Source organism: Poecilia mexicana, unplaced genomic scaffold (genome assembly GCF_051168715.1).
Source record: "Poecilia mexicana isolate PSO_F unplaced genomic scaffold, ASM5116871v1 scaffold_4, whole genome shotgun sequence".
In the NCBI taxonomy this organism is placed as follows: Eukaryota; Metazoa; Chordata; class Actinopteri; order Cyprinodontiformes; family Poeciliidae; genus Poecilia; species Poecilia mexicana.
Genome location: NW_028263373.1, coordinates 18205254 through 18229812, shown reverse-complemented (window position 1 = coordinate 18229812; position 24559 = coordinate 18205254). Strand labels below are relative to the sequence as shown.

The 24559-nt window shown below is 39.4% G+C and overlaps 1 protein-coding gene across 2 annotated transcripts in view; it reads left to right on the top strand.

The window, feature by feature from the left end:
• The window catches only part of ptprsa (protein tyrosine phosphatase receptor type Sa), a 245785-nt gene that overhangs the window by 58697 nt on the left and 162529 nt on the right, over positions 1-24559 (top strand). Inside the window, exon 1 of one of the 2 annotated variants that reach the window (XM_088005041.1) lies at positions 7351-7914. The exons of the other annotated variant lie outside the window; for it this stretch is intronic. The gene's annotated coding sequence lies outside the window, so the exon portion shown is untranslated. Of the gene's footprint in view, positions 1-7350; positions 7915-24559 lie in introns of those variants that run through there. 2 annotated transcript variants of the gene reach the window in all.

Below are 24559 nucleotides of genomic sequence, written 5' to 3'. Positions count from 1 at the left end.
CATAGTGTGCTGGTGTTAAAGAAGTACCTGTATTTTCTCGTTTTTTTCTTTTTTTTTTTTTTTTTTAACGAGTTCATCAAGTATTTACTGTTATCCTCCTTCTTCCTCACACTTACTCAGACTGAGGGAAATCTGCCATGATTAATCCAGATGACAGCTGTGGAGCAACACCTCACTTACGCCGTAACTGTCTTAAAGTAATCTGTCTTTTCTCCATGGCACGGTGGTGCTCTAACTCCTGACCCTGCGTGCAAACACAGTACCACTGCTTCCTCAGCCCTTTTGCCTTCCCACCGTCGTCCCCCGGCTTTCACAACCAAATAAGGAAGATTGAGCCAGTAAGAGGCAGCAAGTCGGTCAGTCAGCCCACTGAAGAGGCCATTAGGGAGCCAGCAAGCCAGTGAAGAGGTTGGTAGAAAACCACCTCTGGCATCACTCATCACTCCATCCCTCTTCAGGTTTTTATGCATTTTCTTTGCAACACTGAGATGCGCATGCTTGCTTAAAGATGGACATGCATACAGCGCTAACCTAGATTAACGCTATTCACATAGAGGATACTGAATACAATGACATGCACTGAATGTAGTTTGGATGCACACAATTTTAGAAGCACTCCGAAATGCGCTCTGAAATAAATCACTCTGCACATATACAGAGAAATATGTGTGGAACAACTTCTCAAAAGGATGACGTAAAGAAGATGAAAACTGCTAACAGTCGCATCATAAAAGCTAAACACTAAATAGTTCTTTTAAGGTCACTGTACAGGAAAGACTTGTATGACTGCTGCATAGATTTTTTTGGGAGAGCAAAGGTTTTTTTTTTTTTTCTTTTAATAGTTAATACCAGAGTTGTTGGTTTTTGCTTTTTTGCTTGATTTCAGACTTGGTTAAATCACATAGGGTCTAAGGAGGAAAATCCAGGATACAAAGCTTCTTGAAAAAAATCTTTGCCTAATTGTGAGACATGAAGAGAGAAGAACAGATGAATAAATAACCAAGATGAATTTGTATTCAGGTCTCTATGAGTCAATCCTTTGTAGAACCAGGAATCAGTTTCTTTGAGTATGTTTGTGACAGGCTTGGGTAGTGATTTTTTTTTTTTTTTTTGTTTTGTTAATTATTCTTTGCAAAACTGCTTAAACTCACTCGTCTTGGATGGAAAGTGTCAAAGAACATTGATTTTCAACTCTCGCTACAGATTCTCAACTGGATTTCGGTCTGTATTTTGACTGCTTTTGCAGGATGTTGACCAGTGTTAGTGCAGAGCACCACACAGTGCTCTGCATGTAGGCCAGAACGTTCTGTTTTGGTCCCATCTAACCAGATAACACATACCTCCTACATGACTTGTGTCAATCTGCAAAGGGACTTTTTGTAGCTCTTCCTTTTGGCACTCTTCTAACAAATGATATCAGAATAAAGTCGGGATAAAACCCTCAACTCTCTTTATTTACTAAATATTAAAACAATGCACCATTTTATTCACAACTACTGTACATGGCACTCTGTGTTGGTGTATAAAATAAGATAAAATTGATAAAAATACCCCAAAGTAATAACGTGACAAAATGTGAAGAGATTAAAGCCCTGTAATTCCTATTGTTCCACAAGGAGCATTTACTCATGCAGCAAACTCCACACTGAGCTCTGACATGCTTAATTGATTTTCCATATGTTAGAAAAATCCATTCAAAATCTATAAACAGTAGTGCACAGGATAGACCCGACACAAGCTAAGACACAGTATTGCAAAAACACTCACTCTTACCGTGTGCCAGCATCTCAGTTCGTAGCTTTGTCGCTCCAAATCCTATTGGTTTATTTAACTTTAGTGTTTTTGCCTCCTGCAAATGTCAGCTGAGTTCAGTGAAGCTGGAGGGAAAATCACTCCCTGATACTGAGGGTGAGCAGGTTAAAAACACACAAACACACACTCATTTGGGCTGCAAAAGAAGACAGAAAATACCTTGGGTTTGCAACAGAAACAGTATTCTGGATTAAAATGTAACTTTGGTATAGAAGCCCGGGTTGTTCAGGTTGGACAAGCCTCCTTGTCATCACACTAATCTTTACTATTTAAAAACAGAATGATTCAATTCTAAGTGATAGGTTTTTATTAGAAATTTTGTAAGTGCAACCACATGAAAAAAAAGCTTTCTTTGTGTCCTTCTACACTGCTAAAAAAAAAAAAAAAAAAAAAAGCAGAGTGAGCAGACAGAGTCATCCCCTATCAGCAGGTTGTATTCACCACATTCCCTTACCCAATCCTCCTCCTGCACCCAACAAGCTCCTATCTCCATTCTCAAACTCCTGTCTGTTGTAGTGCTCACTTGTGTATCAAGGTAATGAATTCATAATCTCTCCCAGGCTCTTTGTAGATCTCTATCGTGGTGCAAGATAAGGGTAAGCGTCGTTGCACTCTAATAGCCGTCAGTCTTCCTCGCTTCCTGCATGGTGTGAGTGTGTTTACAGTATGTGTGTGCATGGGAAGAAAGAAAAAAAAAAAGCACCCATTGCCACAAACCTCATTGAACTGCTCTTCGTTTTGGCTTCCCAGGGCAGAAGGAAAAATATCCTGGCCTGGACGACTGCCACTTATCAGTAAACTGTCGAAGCTACAAGGCAGCGGATGTCTCCCGGAGTGAGGAGCATTAAACGGCGCCCCACTTCATCTCTTTCTACCTGTGTCGTACACTCACGACACTTAACATCTTGCGACTCCAGCTGACAAATACTCAGTCGTTGTGAAAGTAAATATCTGAGAGGGTCAAGCTGTCTCACAGGCACTAAACTTGTGGCACGGGGTGGCTCTCTGGGGGGGAGGAAGGGCGGCTGGCTCATGCATGTGGTTTTAATTGTGTTTTCAGTGGGGTGATGAAATGTCCTCCATTTGAGCACAAGCTGGCAGTAAGTGGGTTGTCGCCTCCAGGGACAGGGTGAGCAATGGCCCGCTGCTATCGTAGGTGATTGTGCTTCGGCCCCCTAAGGGTGACAGAGATGAACGAAAGGGAGTCAGGAAGACAATGCAGACAGAAGCAGCCCGTTTTATTTTAGTCTCACATGGTTTCAAAAATGGATATCAGGGCAAAGAAAAGTGGCAAGTAAGCATGTGAATCTGGGGAGGCGAAGTGTATTTACAAGCTCTCCATCCGAGCTTTGTAATGGGATGCATTTTATATTAAAAGGGGTAGTGAGGCGTAAATCAATTTCTAACCGTTTTAAAAATACTCTCTCTACTGTATCAATGAAAAAATATTGTTTAAGGAAGTTATACTCCTTCCACATTTATTAGTTTCCTAATAACCACAGCCATTAGTGTACTTTATTCCAATTTGCCGTAAGACACCAATATACAAAGTCGTATATATATTTTTGCTGTTAAAAATATAAAAAAGCCTTTTGCGTATTTGTATTCAGCCCCTATTGCTCTAACGCCTCTAAAAACAATCCATAGCAGCCGACTGCCTTAACCCTTGTGTTTAGGAATGGGGTCCAACCGACCCCACACACGTAAAACTTATATCGTTTGCCACAGTCCTCTACGTTTGCCTTAGTCCTCGCACACACAAGGGTTAAGAAGTCAACTACATGCTAGAGTGTAGGTCATGCTGAGATTTGATGGAATGATAGATGGAAATAAAATCAGGGTATCCCTGGGGGAAAACTGTCAGAGGCAGCAAAACACTTGAGACTGTGGCAGAAGTTGAACCTACAGCAGGTCCATAACCCTTAACATGCAGCCAGAGCTACTGTGGTTTAGATCAAATAATGGCCCAGTCAAAGTTCAGGCCTAAATCTAAAGGAGAATGTGTGGCAAATTTCTAAAATTGATGTTCATAGATACTTACCATCCAACCAGTCAGATCTTGAGCTAATTTACAAAGATAAAGGCAAACAATTATATTCTAGATCACAGGTGTCAAACTCCAGTCCTGGAGGGCCACTGCCCTGCAACTTTTAGATGCGTCTCTGCTGCACCACACCTGAATAGAATAATTAGGTCATTAGCAGGCCTCTACACAAGAACGAGGAAATAAAGCCATCTCATTCCAGTGTTTTGTACCTGTGGCACCTCTAAAAGCTGCAGGACAGTGGCTCTGGAGGACTGGAGTTTGGCACCCCTGATGCACAAAGCTGGTAGAACCATATCCTGAAATACTGGCAGCAAAGGTTAGTTCCCCAAAGTACTGACACAACTGATCTGATCCATATGCAGGACACACATTTAGATTTTTGTCTTTGTCTTTAACAAGTAACTATGGTTCTATGGTTTAAAATCCTAATAATATGCACTTCAGGTTGTGGATGTAGCATGATACATGCACTAATACATATCATTTTGACTTCACACAGTTTTCATGCTTTCATCTCCTTGAATGGCTTTTTGCTCCATGTCACTCCTTCACAAAGGAGATGAACAGATGTGATGAGGATCACTGACATTTCACAACCGAGTAAAATAAGACAGTTACTTAACAAATTTCACAAGTTGTTTGCAGGATCTTCTCTCTCCTTGTGCTGTTATGATATCCAGTAACAAGACGCAAACGATTAAATGCTCCTCCCAGAGCGCTCGTCACATCTTCCGCTTGCTGAATTTACATGGCATTTATGAACACTCACAAGGAAAACAAAAAGTGGACAAGGAGAGAGAAGGGGAAGGGAGCTCGCCAATGGAGGAGTCTCATTATTCCGTTATGGATTGCACATGTCAGCGAGTAAGTGCTCTTTTTATCCCTCCAAAGCACCAGCCACAGCCACCGAGCACATTTCCCTACCCAAGTGAAATTTAGCATGTTAAGGCTCGTGCCACCAGGGGAACAGTGGTGAGAGCACTGGGCTGCTTCTAAGATTTGCTGCCTTGATTAAATAAGGGACTGTAAGTGTGAATAAGAGGCCAAGGGAGAAATCTCTGCAACATAAACATGTGCTTTTTGCACATGATAGTCCTGCACAACCCCCGCTACTGCCCACCCAACTTTGCCTAAATACAAGCACTGAAACACATTTACACACACAAGCAGTTTACATGGTGTCCTACATGTCACACTGGATTTTAATCAAAGAGCAGAAAGGGGGCAGTGGAGGCTCACTTGTAACTCTATAATGGCTCTGCCAAACTCAGCAAGACGTATCTTTTTAAAAGGGCTCGCACCCATTAATGCCTGCAGAACTTGAAAAGTTCACACAAAAAATATTGCAGTTTTCCCTCCTTTTGGACAGAACAAGTCTTTTATTTGATGCACTGTGATTCAAAAAGTCTAGCACCCTCTACAGATTACCTAATTCCATCTCATTTCCTTTGAGGTTCCCTCAATACACCTTTCTTAATGCTTTGAAAAGGTGCTTTGACTCAGGCAGCTGCCAGCAATTTTCAGTCAAATGCTTGTAACTGGGCAAAGGGGACAAGTTATTTTTCCGCTCTGCGGCCACAGATAAAAAAAGTGAAAAAGTCAGTCACTTTTACAACCTTCTGACCAGGAATGATTTCTTTTTTTATCTAATGTATGAACTGACCAGAAAAACCTGCAGACAGTGACATTTTGCTACAAGCTCACTGCGAGTAAGTGACTGCAGGTCAGCTGATTGATGTGTCTGATGGGTATCTAGCCACCCTACTGGACTTTGTGGACACCAGCTGTCCCCATTGAAATTCATGAGGAGTTGCCCAATTATAAAAATCCACCCCCAATGCCTACAGAGTCAATGTAACTGGGTGGAGCTACATTTAAATCACCAACTACAGCCAGCAATAAAGGAAAAAAGGTGAACAACACTAACAAAGAAAATTTGATAAATGGTGCTTTCAATGTTCAAATAAAGGTATACTTTTCTAAGTTTCCTTCAAAGAGCTATTTAATCAGTTTGTTCTACAGTTATTCCACTTAAAATAGTTGTGAACTTTTAATGTGAAGAAAAACAAATACTTCAACGCTAAAGCTAATGAGATAAATTGAATGCTAAATGTCTAATCTCTTTTTTTTCCACTGTTGCAGCTTATATTTGCAAAAAATTGCTGCAAAGACTATTTCAACAAAGCAAGTAAAAAAATGCTTACTCTTGTCTAAAAATGAGCTAAGATTAAAAAAATGTTTTACTAAATCCTAGCTAAAGTTCAACCTGCACCTGTGCTTCTCCAGCAAGATGGAGTCTCTAACGATAGTGTTCCCTTTGTTTTTGGGTCTGCGCATGATGGTAATTTCTCTGGTGCTGGATCGGCTGCACTGGATGCAGGGATTTCTCAGATGATCGCAAACAGTGTCAATTGGAATATATTTAAATATTTTTAAAATATAAAAAAATATATTCAGTCCTCACATTAAACAAACATGGGGATCAATTTCTGTAGGGGTATTTTTTTTATATTTTTAGATCAAATTATACCATAATCCTGAAAATTAAAGAGCATTCATGACTTTCAACGAGAGTCATGAATGAATATTTCAACAAAAAAAAAAAAGTATCCCATAATTGACTTTTCTGGAAGTTAGATGAATTAATTTTATTGTTTAAACATAACTTTGCGCTACATCTTGTCATTGTGTTGTTCGGTGATGAGTAGACAACTTAAAGCCATGAGTAAATGGTGGTAAATGAAGTTAATTTATTTAACTTAATAAAACAAGAACTTACACAACAACAAGGTCGACCTAATGAGCAGCAACAAACTGGGACCAGGTAACAGATAATAACGGGAGTAACCAAAAAGGAGTGAGTGAAAGAGAGGAGATTAAATACCGAGAGGGAATGTTGAAACAATAGACTGGGGCTGATTGGCTAACAGGTTGCAGGTGTGAGGGGAGAGAACACGTGGCACACTGAGAAGAGAGAGAGAAAGGTAAGGGAGCGTAAACAAATGTGAGAACTAGAAAAACGAATTTAACAAAACAAAACAAAAAAAAGATTACAACACAAGGAATGAATCATAAACGTATATCTAACTAAACTAAGAGCAGACCGAACTAAGTAAAACAAAACACGGCTGATTAAATAAATAAATAAATGATTGAAGAACTAATAAAAATCTACTACAAAACCAGAAAACGCTAAAACAACCCAAGATCCTGACACATTCACACGCAGCCTGGAGCTACAACCTTTAAGCGTCGTGGCATCGTTTCTCTGTACTTGGTCTTCTATTCGCACAATCAGTTAAGCCCAGATTTATCAAAGATAACACAATGAAAAACTCATACACCCATTTCTATGCGAACATATTTGTGTTTGGGCGTTCGACTCGATTAACATGCTTTGGAACGGACCGAGTGGTCAGATACAGGAAAGAAAGTCAAGAGGCGAAGTTTATGAGGCGACATTGAACGCAACACAAGGGTTCTGGGCTTTTTTTTTCTTCTCCCCTTTGACTCAAAGTGGGGGAGAGAAGCGAGAGGGGGTAGTTGACTCCTGTCTCCCCACCCCCAGCTCGTATGAGGTGGCTTTGGGAAGAAAGGGAATCCAAACCTGTGTCGCAGAGATAACGTGAGACTTCAATAAAAGAGATCCACATTTGGAGACCCGTGCGCGGTAGAGTCGCGCACGGATTATTATAGAGTTTTTTTTTTGTTTTTTTTTTGTCAAAAATATTTATTTCATTTTTGCCTTTACCAGAGGAAGGTTCTGCTTTGGAGTGTCTGATCTCCGTGAAAGGGATACAACAAAAAGCGCACGGAGGATAATAGCGGAGTATTTTAAACCTGCGCTCTCCGTTAACAAGTGACTCGCTGACTTTGGAGAGAGTGGAATATAGCGGGGTTTTTTTCTGCAATCGGGGGATGCAACGTAACTGTTCTTGTAGGAGGATTCAGCTGCACAGAAAATGGATTTGAAAACTGTCCCCCCTAAACCAGCGAGGGGGTAGATTTAAAAAATAAAAAAAATATTTTTTTTCCCCCTCTCGGGCTGAGACTGAGTAAGTGATTGAAACTTTTCTTCTTTTTTTTTATTGTTCTTAGTTTTGAGGACCTATTTAAACGATAGGGAAAGAATTACAGAAGACAGAAAAAAGTACAGAGTTTGTTTGGAATATTTTTAAACTGTAATTGAATAAGAGAACTTGTTCGCCACAGTAGTCTCCGGGGAAACCAAGAAAGGACTGCTTTTTTTCTCCCATGTGAAAATTTGTAGAAAACCTTTTCATTTCACAATCTTCTGATTTATACTGCTTTGCCTTTATAGATAAACTATTACCAAGGGTCCAGACGCTTAAAAACATAGTTAAAGACACAAACCGAACCCTACTAAATCCTAGCAAAACGACCATCTGACAACGCGAACATGCAGTTAATTCACTTAAAGTTAGACATTCACACGATTAAACTTACTGAGAAAAACTAAAACGTAATATTTGAAGTAAATCTCGAAGAAACGACTTATTTTGTACTATAAGATCTGGAAAAGGATTCTTGGATGGTTTTATCCGTTTAACTGGAAAGGATGTTATGGATTTGTTTGCAGCATATTTACTACACGTAAGCTAACCGAATTTTGTTGCGTTTACAACGTCAGTTGTTTTTGTCCTTTTGCAACTGTGCTCCTAATTTTGTGTATTATTTTTTTTTTAAACACTTCTGTTTACTAGAGGGTAATCCTCTGCCCTGAGGTGTGACTCTTCTGCATTTGTTTATGGGAGTTTAAATGTAGCTCTAGGCGATTTAGTTCTGCTTCTTTTCTTCTTCATTTTTATGGTAGTAAGCTAAGCAAATTGCAGTAATCTTTTTTTTAGTAGAATCATTAGCAATACCCCTTCCTGAGGGTAAATATGCAGGTACTACCACTGAGAGCAGTGGCACCAGTAAGGGGGGTAAAGGTTGGGCAATTGGCCACCCCTGTTTTCCAAGGCCAAGATTAGCCTTGTGTTAATTATATTTATGAATATCACTTAAGGAAAGAAGAGGGCAACACTTTAAGCTATGTTATATTTATGTGCACGTTAAAGACACTTTTGGATGTCCATCACTTATTTCTGGTGTCAACCCTCCTACACCGCTAACATGGCAACAGTAAAGGGTTTGGTATGCCACCCCTTTGAAAACCTTCTGTGCAGTGCTCACTACAAACAGTTTTGCTGCTCTTTTGTAAACAACACATACTCTGACACATTTGGTGCATTTCCTGTACTTACGCAAGTTCAGGTTTGTCTCTTATTTTTCTAACTCCCACTCATCCGTCGCACATTGGGGAATACAATCAGTCCTGCTACCTTGCATAAATAAACCCATGTGTCTTGTGATGCGAGTCACATGTTGATTGTCAGCGTTGGAGAGGAGTCTTGTCCTTCAGAGTAATTGGACAACACCTAAACCGAGAGGCTGCGCATCAAATATGCTCAGGACTCTTAATGTGGCTTTAATTGAACAATTTATCACTGTCAAATAACCTGGAAAGATGGACATAAGGCATTGGGAATGCCATGGATAGGTTTCAGTCAAGCATGACCAACATGTCTGTTGAAGCACTGTCACGGAGGGTGTATTTTTGTTGAGCTAATGGTGTGTTTACTTTTGTTTGTCTGCAGAAATCACTAATTGAAGTATATCTGAGTGGTAATGAATGGTGAAAGAGAACGGGAGAGCAGATCAGTTTACAACTTTTAAAACTGAGTTCATTAGACTAAAAGTTGGACTGTTTTCCATTGAAATTTTTTCATTACACTTAATAGAAACCTAGGTGAGATTTCTATTTGCATTTTTAAATTATCTGCTCATTTTATTTTTATTTTTTTATACATGTGATGATATTCTTGAATTAACAATGTTTGATTTTACTACACAATAACAATAAATTCTCCTAAAAAAGGACTTAATTTATATGCTTTCTTCATTCATAAATTCTCTAATCCTGTATTTTAATTTGTAGATTAAAGACTTGACGGTATCAAATTATTAATATAATTTTTCGTTATGGCTTTTTGCGTTTGATTTTACAACCTTGTCCTGTGTTTATTTTACTCTCTGGCAAATTAACAGCATTTTGGTGGCATCAAGTGCCTTGCAATTAGTCACATTGTACTTGACACAACAGCAGAGTTAATAATAGCCATGCTGAAGTGACTGTCATAGCAAAGGGAAAGAGAGAAATGTGCACCATGAAAAGGTGTTTTTGCACTCACTGCTAATTGTGTTTATTCGTTTTAATTTGCTCCAAGTGCTAAATCAGTGCTCTTCTGGCGAAACGGGGTGCAATTAGTTTGGGCTGTGAAAACACGGGGCAGCGTGTCTGTCTTGTAAAGAAGTTCGCTCTTCTCTTCTTTGACTTGTGGATTAGCTGTTCCTTGACATTCACATTTCTTTCACTGCCACATAACAAGAGCGGGAAAACACTGAATGGGAGCAGAGCTCCACCGTTGTAGAGCAAGTGAGTTGGGGTGTGCACAATGGAAAGATTATGTTAATTTCAGCATTCTGCAAATATAATAAATATATCGGAGCATTGCCTGCAGCAGGTGTAACGCATCCTTTGAGGAGTGCCTTGTTGTGAAATGCGCCAGATTACAGGGTTCTTATGCAGTCTGAGAAAGTATTAAATTTGGTGTACTTGTTTTCCAGGACGAGTATGAAATTATATATAAAAATTTTTTTTTTCATAGACTTTATCCCTACTGTCTAAAAGATCCATCCATCCATCCTTTGAGCAATTCGCAGTGGATTTTTGCATCTGTGATTTTCTTTTTTGTTTTTTTGTTTTTGGAATAGAATAAAAAAAAAATCAACCTAGTCTTTGCTGCCTATTGTAAAAATGACAATGTAGGGTTTACTAAGTCCGCTATAAAAACTTGAATTGCTTGAAACAGTGGAAAATGTGGTTTGCCTGTGGTCTCTGATTTGATGTGTCAGAAATCTTCCATGCATTTCCACAATTTGATGGTCTGCTGATGGCTGTCATCTCATAAGTACTTCTCAAACCACACTTCAAAAAACAGCAGCAAAAATAAAAAGCTTTCTGCTTAAGCCTATTAGACATGCTTTGGTAAATTACTGGTTATTACTTAATATTTGGTACTTTACTCCCTCTCCAAACTCCTAATGTAACTCGATCCATTCTTCCACAGAGATGAGGTACTTTAACATTTACTTAAAATACTTAAAATTATATAAAGTAGCCCATCCTATAGGCACTTTCTGACATTTTTGATAAAACTGTCAGATTGTCTATACCCGATACTAGATTTAGGTGCTCATAGAATAACATTTAGATTTTCCTCTATTAATGCTGTCATAACACTAAAATTTCTAATTTGATTCTGATACTAGCAAAAATACTCAGTACTCAATACCATTTTCAGTACAGCGGTGTTGTACTGGTAGCTCTGGCATCCTACAAAATTCTTTTTCCTTTTTTTTTTTTTCCCTCTCCAGTTACCTCAAAGGGAACAGTGCTTTTGGGTTTACTTTGTTGACCGAAGAGGGTCACGTATGTTTTTTATTTTTCTGGCTGTACTTGCCATGTTAGCAGAGTTTAAACCGTACAGGAATGGCTCATTGGGGAGGAGAGAGGCTGACTGTCTGTTGTTGCAGCACAGCTGTCAGAGGAAATATGTCAATTTGGCCATATGTGAATTGGAGAGTTTGTTTTTCTTTTCTATTTTGACAAAACTGAGTAGCTTTGAAAATGTATTTTCTATAAGGAGATATTTTATATCTTGACAACCCCACACTGTATGCATAGATCAAAAATATTAATACAAGTGGAGCTGGCTATTTGTGTGGCAGGACATTTCAATAAGGCTCATGCAGATGGACCTGTTGGTTGTCTTGGATTAAAACTTGACTGAGCTCTGCTCTCCTTAACTTCAAGCCTCACTCTAGCCAGTCATGGTCTGGTTTGGTTTTAGCCAAGTTGGATGTGTCTCCATTGCATTGTGTTCCTCTCTATTGTGGGTGTAAATATTGGCCATGAGTCCTCGAGAGCTGTGGTCGACGCTCCGATGTTGTCGTTTGTAGTGACACTTTGGACTACATAGTGTCTTGCATGAGACCATGTAGTGCATTTTAGTCTAGATGAACAAAGCAAGGGGAAGGTGACTGCAGGTGCGCTACCTTACACATCAGTACTGGCTAAAGTTTAAATAAAACTCTGAAACCCCTGGTTTCTTTTTATCCTTTTGGCAATTATTAGTTCAGATTAAAACTTAATTTTATGTTAAATTTCATTCTCGATCTGGATGTTATGCTTGATTCACATAAGCCCAGATATTTAATTTTGTCATTAAAGCAAACAGCTAAAATGTCACATAGTTAAGATTAAAGCCTAACCCAACCAATGAATGCAGTCTGCTGTCAATCAAATTTCTTACGCACAATACAAGACTTGGCCTGCCTTATACCACCCTTGAAGTGGTTATGAAAAACGGGGAGGAACAGCTAAGGACTTGCACAATGAGGATTCAATCACTTGCTCCTCCAGCCAAGTGATGGTTGAAATTCATGCATGTGAAATTTTGAGCTCATACTGATAGACGTGCACATGCAGACTTGCAACGCAACCAAAGAAAATTGGTACCTGCTTTTGTACCTGTTGCTGCCATCGCTATGGCGTCCCGTGTGTTGGGTTGTAATCAAAGTGGTTAAAACCTTTGCCTGTCGGTGTCATTTGTCCATCCCTGTGTATATGGAGCCCATCAGAGTTAGAAGTTAGCAGTCCTAAGTAGAAGACAAGTGTCTTTTGAACACAAGCTTTGAAGCACAGCTCAGAATGTTGTGATTGCAGTTGAAATAACTGGATTGGACTGTGTAGTGTCTTCTCATAGGCTCCTCTTTTCATTATGATCACTAAAATGTGTACATTCCTTCAGTTATTAATCAGTTTACAAAACCTCATAAGACACGCAAGACATATATTGAGCTTAATTAACAGAAACAGTTACTTATTTTTCGACAACATATGTGGCTTGTACTTTATGATCTGCTGTGTCCTTCATCCATTTAGACTTCAGTATTATACTTGCACTTGTGCAAGCCTTGATAAACCAAATGAAAAGGGATTATTGATCAGAGAACATGCATTCGCATATTGTGTACGGAGTTAAAGGTGTCTTCTACATCTACAATATACACTAATCCCTACCAGATAGTGTGGTAAATCTTTTGGGAATACATTCACACACCGTCACCCTCTGCAATCTCCACCTCCTCCTGCCTGACTCCCTTGGTACCTCCACATTTTAGAAAAAGGATATGCTTCAGCTCCTTCTGATGAAGTGACAGTAATCTTCCTTTGCAGATGCACGGGGGGGAAGACCTTGTTCATTCATCTCAGTATCCCTCTTAAGGTGTAACACACTTGAACAAACATGGAGCACAGTTTGTTAAACCCAGTCAGGAAAGCTGCTAGACGTCTAAGATTAAAGAAAATATAATTTCCCCCCAAAAATCCTACTGGCTGCTGTCCTATGCACTTTATACTTACATACTTTCATAATATTCTGTGAACTAAACACTTTTGAGTCATAGTGCTACTAATATGAGCATAATTTGGTCAGCTTAGATGTAAACTAGTCACAATCTGACAGATTGCTTTGTTAAATGATTAACTTTTTGTATTCAGATATATATATATATATATATATATATATATATATATATATATATATATATATATATATATATATATATATATATATATATATATATATGTATTTCTAATTAATAGTACATGTGCTAAGCATCTTTAGTAACTCTGTAAACTATAATCATGGAGAACTTGCAAAATTTTGAGAGCTGCTGCAACTTCTTATCAAACAAGCAAACAACCACTGGTCCTGTTAGTAGCAGAAATGTTTTTTTTTTTTTGTAGAACAGTTAAACATTCATGAGTGTAATACTTTTCAATGAGCTTAAAGAAATGTGTCTTTGGAGACTTGAGCTGCAGAGATTGTCGTTTAGCCAACATGTGATGTATGAAAAAGCTGCATTTGACAGCAGCAGCTTTTTGTTCTTTAAATATTGTGTCCAAGAACATTGTGGTCACTCTTTGGTACATGCCCAAATCTTCTTAATCTAATTTTTTTATTATTATTTTTTTTTTCTTAATCACACACTATGTGTGACCTTAATGCAATAGTAAGGTAACATTTCTGTTTCAGATTGACTTTTAAATTTTATTTGTTGTAGTTGTAGCAGCTATTAACTATAATGCCAGCTGCTCTAAAATAACAAGCAATGCAAAGCTAATTATTGACCCTGTTCCCTAAAATCCCACTGACGATTATCGCAACTCTTACAATTTTACAATGAATACGTGTTCTTTGTTGCTACAGTGTGAAACTGTTTTAAAGGTGATTGGGTTAACATGCGCATGTGTGCTAAACGCTGGTAATCCGCCAGTGTTTACCGTCTAGCCAGCGAAAGCCCTGGGCAAGATGGCTGGGCACCATTCAGCTGACCCCCCGCCATCACAGCAACCACACACGGCCTCCAACACCCATCTGTGTCCCCCTTCCCACCCTCCTCCCCACCCGATTCCTTTTGTTCCTGCTCCCTCCACACATGCACACGATCACCCAAACCGTAGGGACATCTGGTGTGAGGGTGGCCTGAAGAGTAGGGTGGGAGGAGGCACGCTCAGCTGCCCCGGGGATACGAAGGATGTGGGGTGTGCTAGACGGGGGTCATAGAGAAACATGTGTAATCAAGATAGTGGGGGTTATTGTGACTGAGTTGTGAGAGGGAAGTCGGGTGGCTAAAGAGAAGTAGGCAGATCATTGATGGATGGAAGTAATTGTGTGTAATGCAAGCGCAGAAACATGGGGCTCTGGGAAAGGGAAACTGAGAGGGAGAACTAGTGAATAGTACTGGTAAAAGAAGGAAGATAAAGGAAGGAATCAGAATAATGAAAGAAAGTACTGCACCAAATAGTCTGGGGAGGGATTGAAAGGAGGAGGGAGATTTGGAGAGTGTGAGGAAAGGGTGAGAAAGGGAAGCAGCAGGAGGAGGAGAAAAGGGAGGGGGCCTGCTGTTGTGTTGCATCACTCAACGCTTGCTGGGGTTAAAGAGGAGTAACTACCTGCCTGTCAGGCTGATTGTTCATCCCTATGCATCAGGGGATACGCGTCCTGGTTTATGAGAAATGGCACAGAAACACTATGTGGGCCACTTAACCACAGAAAATGGCTGCCTTCGCATATCTGGGAATACAAATACTACTCCCAGGTTGGGCTTTGTGAGCTGGTGATTTCTTCATGCACATGATGCTATCACGTTGGTTTTTATTACAGTACATGCTCTCATTTTACCCACTCCGTTAGCAGCCTTGCTCGTTCAAATAGTTTATTTTGTATTAATGATTCTCATACCACAACAAAAACCCTCCATCAAAGAGCTTAATAATAAGGCTTCCTCAGTAATTACAACCTCAGTAGCTTGGGTGCCTTTTCAGACGCCACACTTACTCATCTTTCAGTTAAATGAAAACAAAGCCCATGCACTCCAAGTATGGATACACAAATTACAGCGTACCAGTGGTGCGTAAAAGAGAGCAAAGACACAGAGAAGGCACCAGAGGCAAAATGCATTGAGTTTCCTCTCACTTTCTCGCTGTGCAACACAAGCTTGCCTCCCAGAAGGGGAACAAAGGTTTGTCAAGCGCATCGCGGTGAAGAGAGTAAAACCTCCTCAGCCCCTGGGAAGATGGAAGGTGACATTTGTATGTAAATGGAGACAGACGCTCTTCGCACCGGCTGAAAGGAAATGAGAGTGGGCAACCTAGAAAATTCTTCTGTTCTGAGAAGTCGTCGGTTTTGCTGTTTTCTGACGTTTTGTGCTAGAAGATGAATGGAAAGGCACAGCTTTGGAATATGTGAAAACCTTTTATTATGAAAATGCTGCACATGTCTGCACACTCAGCCATGTTACAAAAAGTATGTCTTTGATAACAGGATGATGAACTAATCCAACATGCCAGTGTTTTAGTGATTATGGAATGATAAACTGTTTAACATGAGTTTAACCAAAAAAGATGTTAAAAAAAATGTGTGCATCTTATTTGGATACATTTTATTCTGTATTTGTGATCACAAATGATCCATATTTAAGAACAGACACAGACATGCGCAAATAAATCCATTTCATCCAACGTCTGCGAAGTAAACAATAACATACCAAATTCATTTTTTATATTGCAGATTATGAGATTTTGCAGTAGTTAGTTTTTACTTTACAGTTTATAGATTCTGAAACAAAGACAGGCTGAAATAAAAGAGGGAACAAAATAAAATCCAAACTGTTCTAATATGGCTCAGGCTCCTGTGGTTCCTGCACCCTTTATGTACTCCAAATCTCAGTGTTGAAAGTTAATCCTGATTAAAAAGTGATTGAGGATGGGGTAAGAATGATATCATGGCAATCATAGAAACCAGCCATGGTTTGGGAGATTAGAGTCATAGAGATTTTCTTGGTGAGGGACCCCTTTCTGCTGTGATTTGCCCAGGGGTCAAACTATTGTGAGTTGATTTTTTTTTTTTGTATACGTCACAAGAATAATGTTTCAGATTTGATGCCCAGTTGTATTTTTTATTTTTTATTTTTTTGCATGATTTGTGGTTTTTAGCTCTTCCAGGGAAGAAATGATAGTTTTGCTGTTTGCAAACAAAATAGGATAATTTAATGCTTTAAATGCAGTGATAGAAACTTCATTATTTCTCACTAATAGCAGTTTAAAGATTTTAACATTGTAGCTTTTCTGGTTATTAAGTGATGGGACAACTAATATCTTTCACCGTTGTTCAAGGACAGGGATGAAAACAAAACCATTGTGTAGACTAATCAACCACCTGCTGAGAGAGGGTTGGCTATCCATCTTCCCCGAAATCACGCGGCAAAATCACGAAATCTAAGCAAACAGCAATTTAGTCAAAGTAGGCATTGAGAAAGAGTTGGGGAAAAAAAGTAAATGGATTTCTAAATGGAGATAAGTACAGCTGTTGTCAGAATCTGTTTTCTGTCAGTACGGTTTGAAGGCGTTAACACAGATGAACAGGGAGTCAGTCCTATTGCAAGCTTTTAGGATGATTCTGCTCAGTGAGCACTAGAGAAAAACACTTCAGAGACTGAAACTTCATGCATAAGATAGATGCAGTCAGGAAGAGAGCAATAAAGCTGACTAAAGATGAAGAAACAAGCAAACAAAAATAAAAAATAAGTTGTTTTTGGCTAGCAAGCTGGTTTAAGAGTTATATTATAAGTGAATGTTTTTTTGTTTTTTTTTTAAACCTTCTTTGAGTCACATGTGCCATCTACAAACTCTTAATTTATTTAGATCTTGGTGATGAGCATAGAGCTTGATGAATGAAAACCTGGATGTGGTTCTCCTCAACAGCCGCTTTGATTAAGTCTGCTTGCCAGAGGGCTGGGTGGGATGTACTCTTGAGATAAATCCCACCCAAGTCCTCTACCCTCAAGGCAGCCCCTATGACATTTGTCATTATACCCCAATCTGTAATCCCAATAGGGTGGAGGCAGGGCTAAAGACTTAAAAGGGAGGACAAAAGCAGGTTTGGCATGGAAATCTGGGTTTCTGTACACATCCCTTACTGTATTTGCCTAGGGTTAGTGTAGTGGAAAATTAGGGAGAGGCAGACACAATTAAAGCAGAAATAACAGAGTCGGACTCTGTTTCTGCGGAGAGGTGGGGTGGGGAGAATTACAGACAGAAGGGAAACGAAGACCGTGGCTTAGGAACAGCAGGTAGATGGGGAGCAGAGGGTGCCTCATTTTTATGGAGATAAAAGAGCACTAATGAATTTGAACCAATGCCCTTCAGGGATATGCCATAAGGGCAGAAATAGGAAGGAGCAGATTGTGGTTGATTATTTTTTTTTTAAAACAACAGCCAAACTGTCTTCCTAGCTCCGAAGGGTGTTCACGATTTTGTGAACGCTAAGATGGCCGTTGCCATGTTTGCCAACTGCTGCAACGGAGGCCTGTGCCAGTGCTCAGAGAGGAATTAGTGCCAGAGAAGATGTGCCTAACTGGCCAAGTCATAATCAGTCCGTTTGCCAACAAGATAATTTATCTCATATCACTTTACCTCAGTTTTCACAGCGCTCAGATTTTTTTTTTTTAATTGATGAAGCATAATAGAAGACTTAAAGACTTGCATAAATTCAATTGCATTATGAGGGTATTTTCTGTTTTTTTATAGTGAGTTAAATGGAAAAATGGAGAGAACAGCTTTGAAATAACTAATACTTCACAATATCTGTTTAGTTCCTGAACCTACAATATTTTATTGTTGGAGTTTATACTATTTAAAGGGAGGTGATTCTTTCATGGAATGTTTGGTATTAGGAGCAATACCATGGGAATATTGCTCCCATGGTAGCCGTTTGGGGTTGCCTGCTCTCATAAAGCACTATTTCCAAAAAGCTCCTCCTTAGAGCTCCAGTCTCCAGCTGAGCTTCCCCCTCACAGAGCTCCCTCTTCTGCATCTCCCTCACACAGTTCCTCAAGACTAGCAGCAGCAGGAATAAGCAAACACTTGGTGGAGCTGAACGCTTGTTGAGCTCATCAAATGAACTACCTTTCAGTCCAACTTTCCTTAGAACGTTTGTTAATAGCATAATGAGAAGAAATGTTGTGATGACATACTGAAGCCGTAGTGTTGGAAAGAGTATGTGCTTCTTAAAGGAACAGAGGCAGAATTGAAGCCATCAAATTACTAAGTGAAATTTCTTTTAAGTCATGTTACGTTTGATTTTATAACAACTGAAGGTAACATGGTTACATGATAGTGCCATTTTATAGTACAATATGCCCAGAAATTGTCTAGTCCACCCCTTTAATATTGTCAGGAATAAATGTTTAGTGAGACTTTTACTATATGATAGCAGTCACAGCAGTGAATTTACTTGGAGTCTGCCCTACCTGCTTATCTGTCCATGTTTTTTTACCGTATTGTTTGACTTCACAGGGAATCCGACAGCAGACCATGGTCTGCACTCATGTGAAGGTAATGGTCTGCCCCCTAGTCTGTGAGGCTGGGCAATACATAATGAAGCAGTCTCCTCTATTGTAAATCACAGAGGGATCTTGTTTAGCTGATGCCTTTTGGGAGTGTTGCTTGAAAGTAGTGCTTGTTACAAAGTATTGCCTAGGATTAGTGTAACTGAGCAGGCGGCACTGAACATGACGCTTGAAGAGGGGGTGGAGGTTCTGTTCTTGTCATGTGCTGGATGAGTATTAAAATGGAACGGAGATGATAAGGCATGAGCCGGTGTATCATGTCTATGTTCAGTCAAAGGCCGTTTGTTATTTTCTATCCTTCTGTGACATTGACATTTTCATCCAAAGTGGGGTTTTGGCAGTCAGGCACTTGTCTGATGCAGATATGTGTAATTTGCATTGAACCCACAAGACAACGTTCACCCTTCTTCCTCACGGTTGAGATTCTGGGCACCTGAGAAACTGCTGGACATCAAACAAAGTTTTCTGGCTTTGTGTATGTGGAGGATGCCAAAGATTTGATGAAAATTACTAATTGTATGCACCAGATCAGGCTTTTGCAACATGGTGCATTTCACCTTTATACTTGGATTCTGTTATATTGCAACATTCAGATCTTAGTTATATACCTTGAATGTTATCAAGATAAAGATTGTACTTTAGTTCCATAGTTCTTTCCTGCTCTATCACAGATACATAGCATAATAGTGGGTATTACCAAGGTGGTAAGAGTCGTAAATAGATATTTCATTGATGCACCTTATTATCAATATACACTGTCTGAGCACTGTTCTGAGCAGTAGTCAGTTGGGGAATCATCTTTTGTCTGCTCGAGTGTGTGGGGGCGTGGGGTAGAGACTGATAAGTCGGCCAGTTATCTGCTGTAGTCCTGTTCAGTCTGTCCCAGCTGGCTGCATCTATCTAAGCACTAAGTCACAGCTGATTTTCCATGTATTCCTGTTCTGTTTAACTGGCACTTAGAAAAGTATTCATACCCCTCTAGAGGCATCTGGGCCTTGCAGTTGCATTACAATTATTCTGCCTTAACAATAGCTGAGGATCCAGACCCTTTGTACGAAGCAAAACATAGAATAGGGGGCGAGATTTTACAAGGCTAGTAGTTTGATGGTTTTATTCAGTGTGATGAGACAAAGCAAAGAAATGCTACTGATTAAACCTGATTGTTTACCTCCATGAAACAACAACCTGTTTTTGAAGACATTTCAAAAAAAGGTCTTGTCCACTGATTCTACTGCTTATTAAGAAAATCTCACTTGCATTAAACAGAAATACATTTAAAACAAAGAATAATGTTTATAGACTCAATCACATAGAGGAGTCAAAAAATGAGTTTAAGGCTGTTGTTCTTAAGGAAGAAAATAAGTAGTTTTAGAGTTTAAAGTTTTGGTCAAATATAGCTGGATGATTCAGTTGCCTTAATATTGGAGAAGCTTTTTTGCTTTTTTCAATGGCAGCATTTTGTGAACAGTGTAGAAAACAAAAATTAATGCATCAACCAACATCTTAGTGGATCATTGCCTTCATTTTTTTAAATTCTTTTTTGAGGTACATTTCCACTCCATTTATTAGCTTTACATAACATCCTGTGCCACATTTTCTGGTTACATTAGGTAGCTTGTTTGTTATACCACAATTCAAAAGCATACATTTTTAGGAACATTTTAACTATTAAAATGTTTGTATCTGCAACATGCATTGGTCATAACACTTTTACATTCTCATTAGTTATGCCTTGGTGGTTTAAGTTTGACAATTTTGGTAACATCACAATATTTGTTTAGCCCTAGAATAAATATGTAACTGTAAGAGGAAAGGAAGAAATTTTCTTTTTTATTCTTTCCTTCTAATAAAATATGTGGCTTTCCAGCAGAGAGGAGTGGAATATAGTGCATTTCTTAAAAAGGAGCCTAAAGGAACCTTGAGAAACCTGGTCTAGTATTTGAACTTGACTACTTTCCCTCATCTCAAGTGCTGTCGCTTACTTCAAAGTGGGATTTTTTTTTCCTCCACAAAAAATACTCTGTCCACCTTCCTGCCTCCTTCTCCCTTTTGTGTAGACTTTACAGCACAAAGAATCAGTTTGGGAAACTGTGGAGATATATTCGTAACCTAAGATGTCTCCATCTGTGTGTATTATTTTTTTTGTGTGTGTGCCTCTGACAGCTTGTGGGGCCTACATAGTTTCATGTGTGATCTTGTGCATATCCAAGGAGGCCTGCAGATGCTCAGTGGTGGTCTTAAGCATTACTTTTGTCAACAAGATGGAACCCAGAGACCAAAATCCACGTGTGGAGTCATGGTTGCATAGTTTTGAGCCCAGTGGTTCATTGTTAGAGAGAGAACTTTTATTGTGATTGGTGAGTAAGGCTCTTTACAATGTGATCTTGAAAACCCTTCTTAAAGTGACACATAATATCACACTCAACATCTGTGAAACCTCTGATTTATTATATTGCAGCCAATGGATTTGATGGCAGTAGGACAATAAGTATACATCAAATGAAATTGCTTGCATCGCAGGGAAAATGAACTTTTGGTTTACGCCAAGTGAAATAATGTTTCAACTATGTTTTAGTGGCTTTAAACCAATTTAGCCACCTTTAATTTTTTCTACAATGATTGTTATTGAAACATCTATTTGATGCTTTCCACACTAATAGCTGAATCTTGCTGTCTCAAATGTCTCCATTAGTTTGTGATAATTACAGAATTTCCACTGGCAGCCATCTGTGCATGAGAAGTTGTGTGGAAAACTTTCAGCTGCAAGGCTATGTGTGTGTTGATTTGTGTGGGGGCACTGTTTGTGGGAAACATGAGGGGTGAACAATAGGTGATTCATCTCTGTCATAAAGAGAACCAGTTTAGTATAAGTGATGCGTTAGCTTGCTGGACGATTTGTCTTGTGATTCCCCTGCAGCCTGTGGCCTTTATTTTTACCACCTGCCGATACACACACCCATCCCCACATCTTCACTTGTCATTATGTCAGAAACTTTCGTCTTCTCGACTTTAATTTTTCCTGCGACAGTCAGCCGCTGATGTTGCGAATAAATGCGAGTGCACTCTTGACCTTCGATGACCACGCAAGCCACAACTCAATTTTAAATCCACTTTTGTTAAATTTTTTACTCTGCATATGTAATCAGATGTGCTTAAAATGTTTTCGAGAGTTTAAAGCTTTGCCCGCTAGCAACCAAAGCGTTCCAAAGTACCCCCTCCTCTTTAGCTTTGAATAGCTGCCAAATGGTCAAGATATTTTTACTCAGCCTCCACGAGTCGGTGCAAGTTGTTAGCCGAAGAGATTTCATTCACTTGACCACTTAGTTCAGGCGGTGTGGGCATGCAACACTCGGTGCTGAGACAAAAGGGAGACATAAAAGGAGAGAGAAAGAATGCTGACAATTCTGTGTGTGCGTGTGGGCGTGTGCATGTGTGTGTGCTTTATGAATGGTTTTATTTTTTTTATCCTGGAAGGAGGGCAGTAGAGAGAAATATGTAGAGAGGGAGTAAGAGAGCGATGTGGAGGAGGAGGGGTAGATAGAAGGGATCCTTTGAGACCAAGGCTGCCTACTCTGAAAAGGAGAAGACTCTGAGGTTGAAAGAGAGAGTATCAAAACATGAGAGAAGGAGCTGTGTGTGTATGAGAAGGAAGAAACAATAAATTAAACTATGATGGAAAGAAAAGACCTGAAAATGAAAGGAAAGCAATATTTTGTTACTACTGCTGTGACAAACCACATTTTGTTTGGTGTAACCATGATCATTTACAACTTGCACCAATCTTCAATTGGCTTTTCACAGCTTAATTCGATTGCAAGCTCACATAAAGAACATCATCAAATAAATGTGTGTTTGACATGTGATGATGTGTGTTGCAGCCCAATAAATAGAGAAATAATCCACAAAAGACAGCAGCTGCATTTAATGGAACAACACAATAAGCTTGCAGAAAGTATGTACCACTCCTGAAAAGCAGCGTTATACAAATGTAGGTGCAATGAAATGTAGGAATTGCACATTTGATGACAGATATATGTTAATTCCAATAATCTGTGCAATAGTAATATCACAAAAGACTGTTTAAAACACAATATTTTTGGCATCAGTCCCAATGTTGGAGATTTACACTTTGGGGCCAAAACAGCTTATTGGACAAAGTCCGTTTGCAGTAGAGGCCCATGCCTGACACAGATGACTGTCCCCAACAGTGGGGAAAGCATTATCGCAACAAATCAATTTATTAGCAACCCATCATCTCAATACTGTGGAAGAACGTCACCGATTTTTAATCAACTCTAACATATATTATCAATAAATGTGCAAATGTTGCCCTTGCATACTTTGCAGAATCAAAAGCTCCACCATCTTCTGCATTCAGATAAAGATGATATTTTTTCTTTCTCTGACGCCTGATAGAACTTAAAATCTGCTGTGTAACTCACAGTGACTTCATGTCTGATAAAACCTTTTGACACAGCTTTGGTCAGCTATTTATAATTGAAAGTGTTTCAATCTTAATAAGAACACAACTCTTTCTTTTTTTTTTTCTTAAGAAATCCTATTTGTCTAGCCTTCAATATTGTACTCTAACATTGCCTCCACTGCTTGGTGTTGTCCAGGTCTATGTCAGTTTGACTTGCTTTGGATGACCTCTTTGTGAGTGAGAATAGACTAAAGGCCATAAAGGGACATAGTATGAGCTAACGGGTCACATGCAGTTCTGGTAGGTCTCTATTTCTTAATAGCTGCATCTGTACCAGGCCTGTTTAATTCTGTTTGAACCCTTCTTGCACACAAATATGGCAACATGATACCTTGTACATCATCTTGTCAGAATGTTTTCTTTTTTGCACTCCCTGGGATGTCATGCTGGCTTGCAGTGTTGTTGACACAAGGTGAATTATGCTTCTGTACGCTTTTCATCTTTTAGCAACGACCGACTCATCACCTTATGCTCCTTAAGAAATCAGACGACACCTCTTGATGTCAAGTTTCTGTCTTCCTTTGAGTAAATATCAGCCAGCTTTCAATCAACATGATTTGCTGCCACCAAGCTCCCTCTCAGCGTCTCTGTCCTGTCTCAAATCAGACTGTGGTGGTTTATTAGCAAACGAAACACAATGCAATGCAATTTGAAAACTCTCACTAAGAACACGGGCTGTCTGTACTGGCAGTGAGTGTCAACTTGTCCTTCACGCATAAGCTCAAATTTCACACCAGGCTGCAGCAGCTTTGGCAAATGGCAACTTTACAGTGTTGAACAAGTTGGTCTTTCATAGAAGACCGCTGATTGGATTAATGTAAGAATATAGCTGGGCTGCCTCTAGTAAGTAGGTGGGGTTCTTTAAAGAAAATGGAACAGCTGCTTACAATTTTAGGTTTGCGTGTAGCCGGAGAGTATGGCGGCCTTTTTCTGATGCTAACCTTGCTAAATTCACACCACTATTTCTTTAGGCTCGCAATATTTAAAAGCCCTGTGGTGCTCCACAGTGCTGTAGCAGGGTAAGAAATTGTGTGATTTTCCACTAGATCCCTTCATGTGGTGGTGTTATTTGGCTTTGTACTCTAGTAGTTGTTATGAATCACCATCTGTTTTCA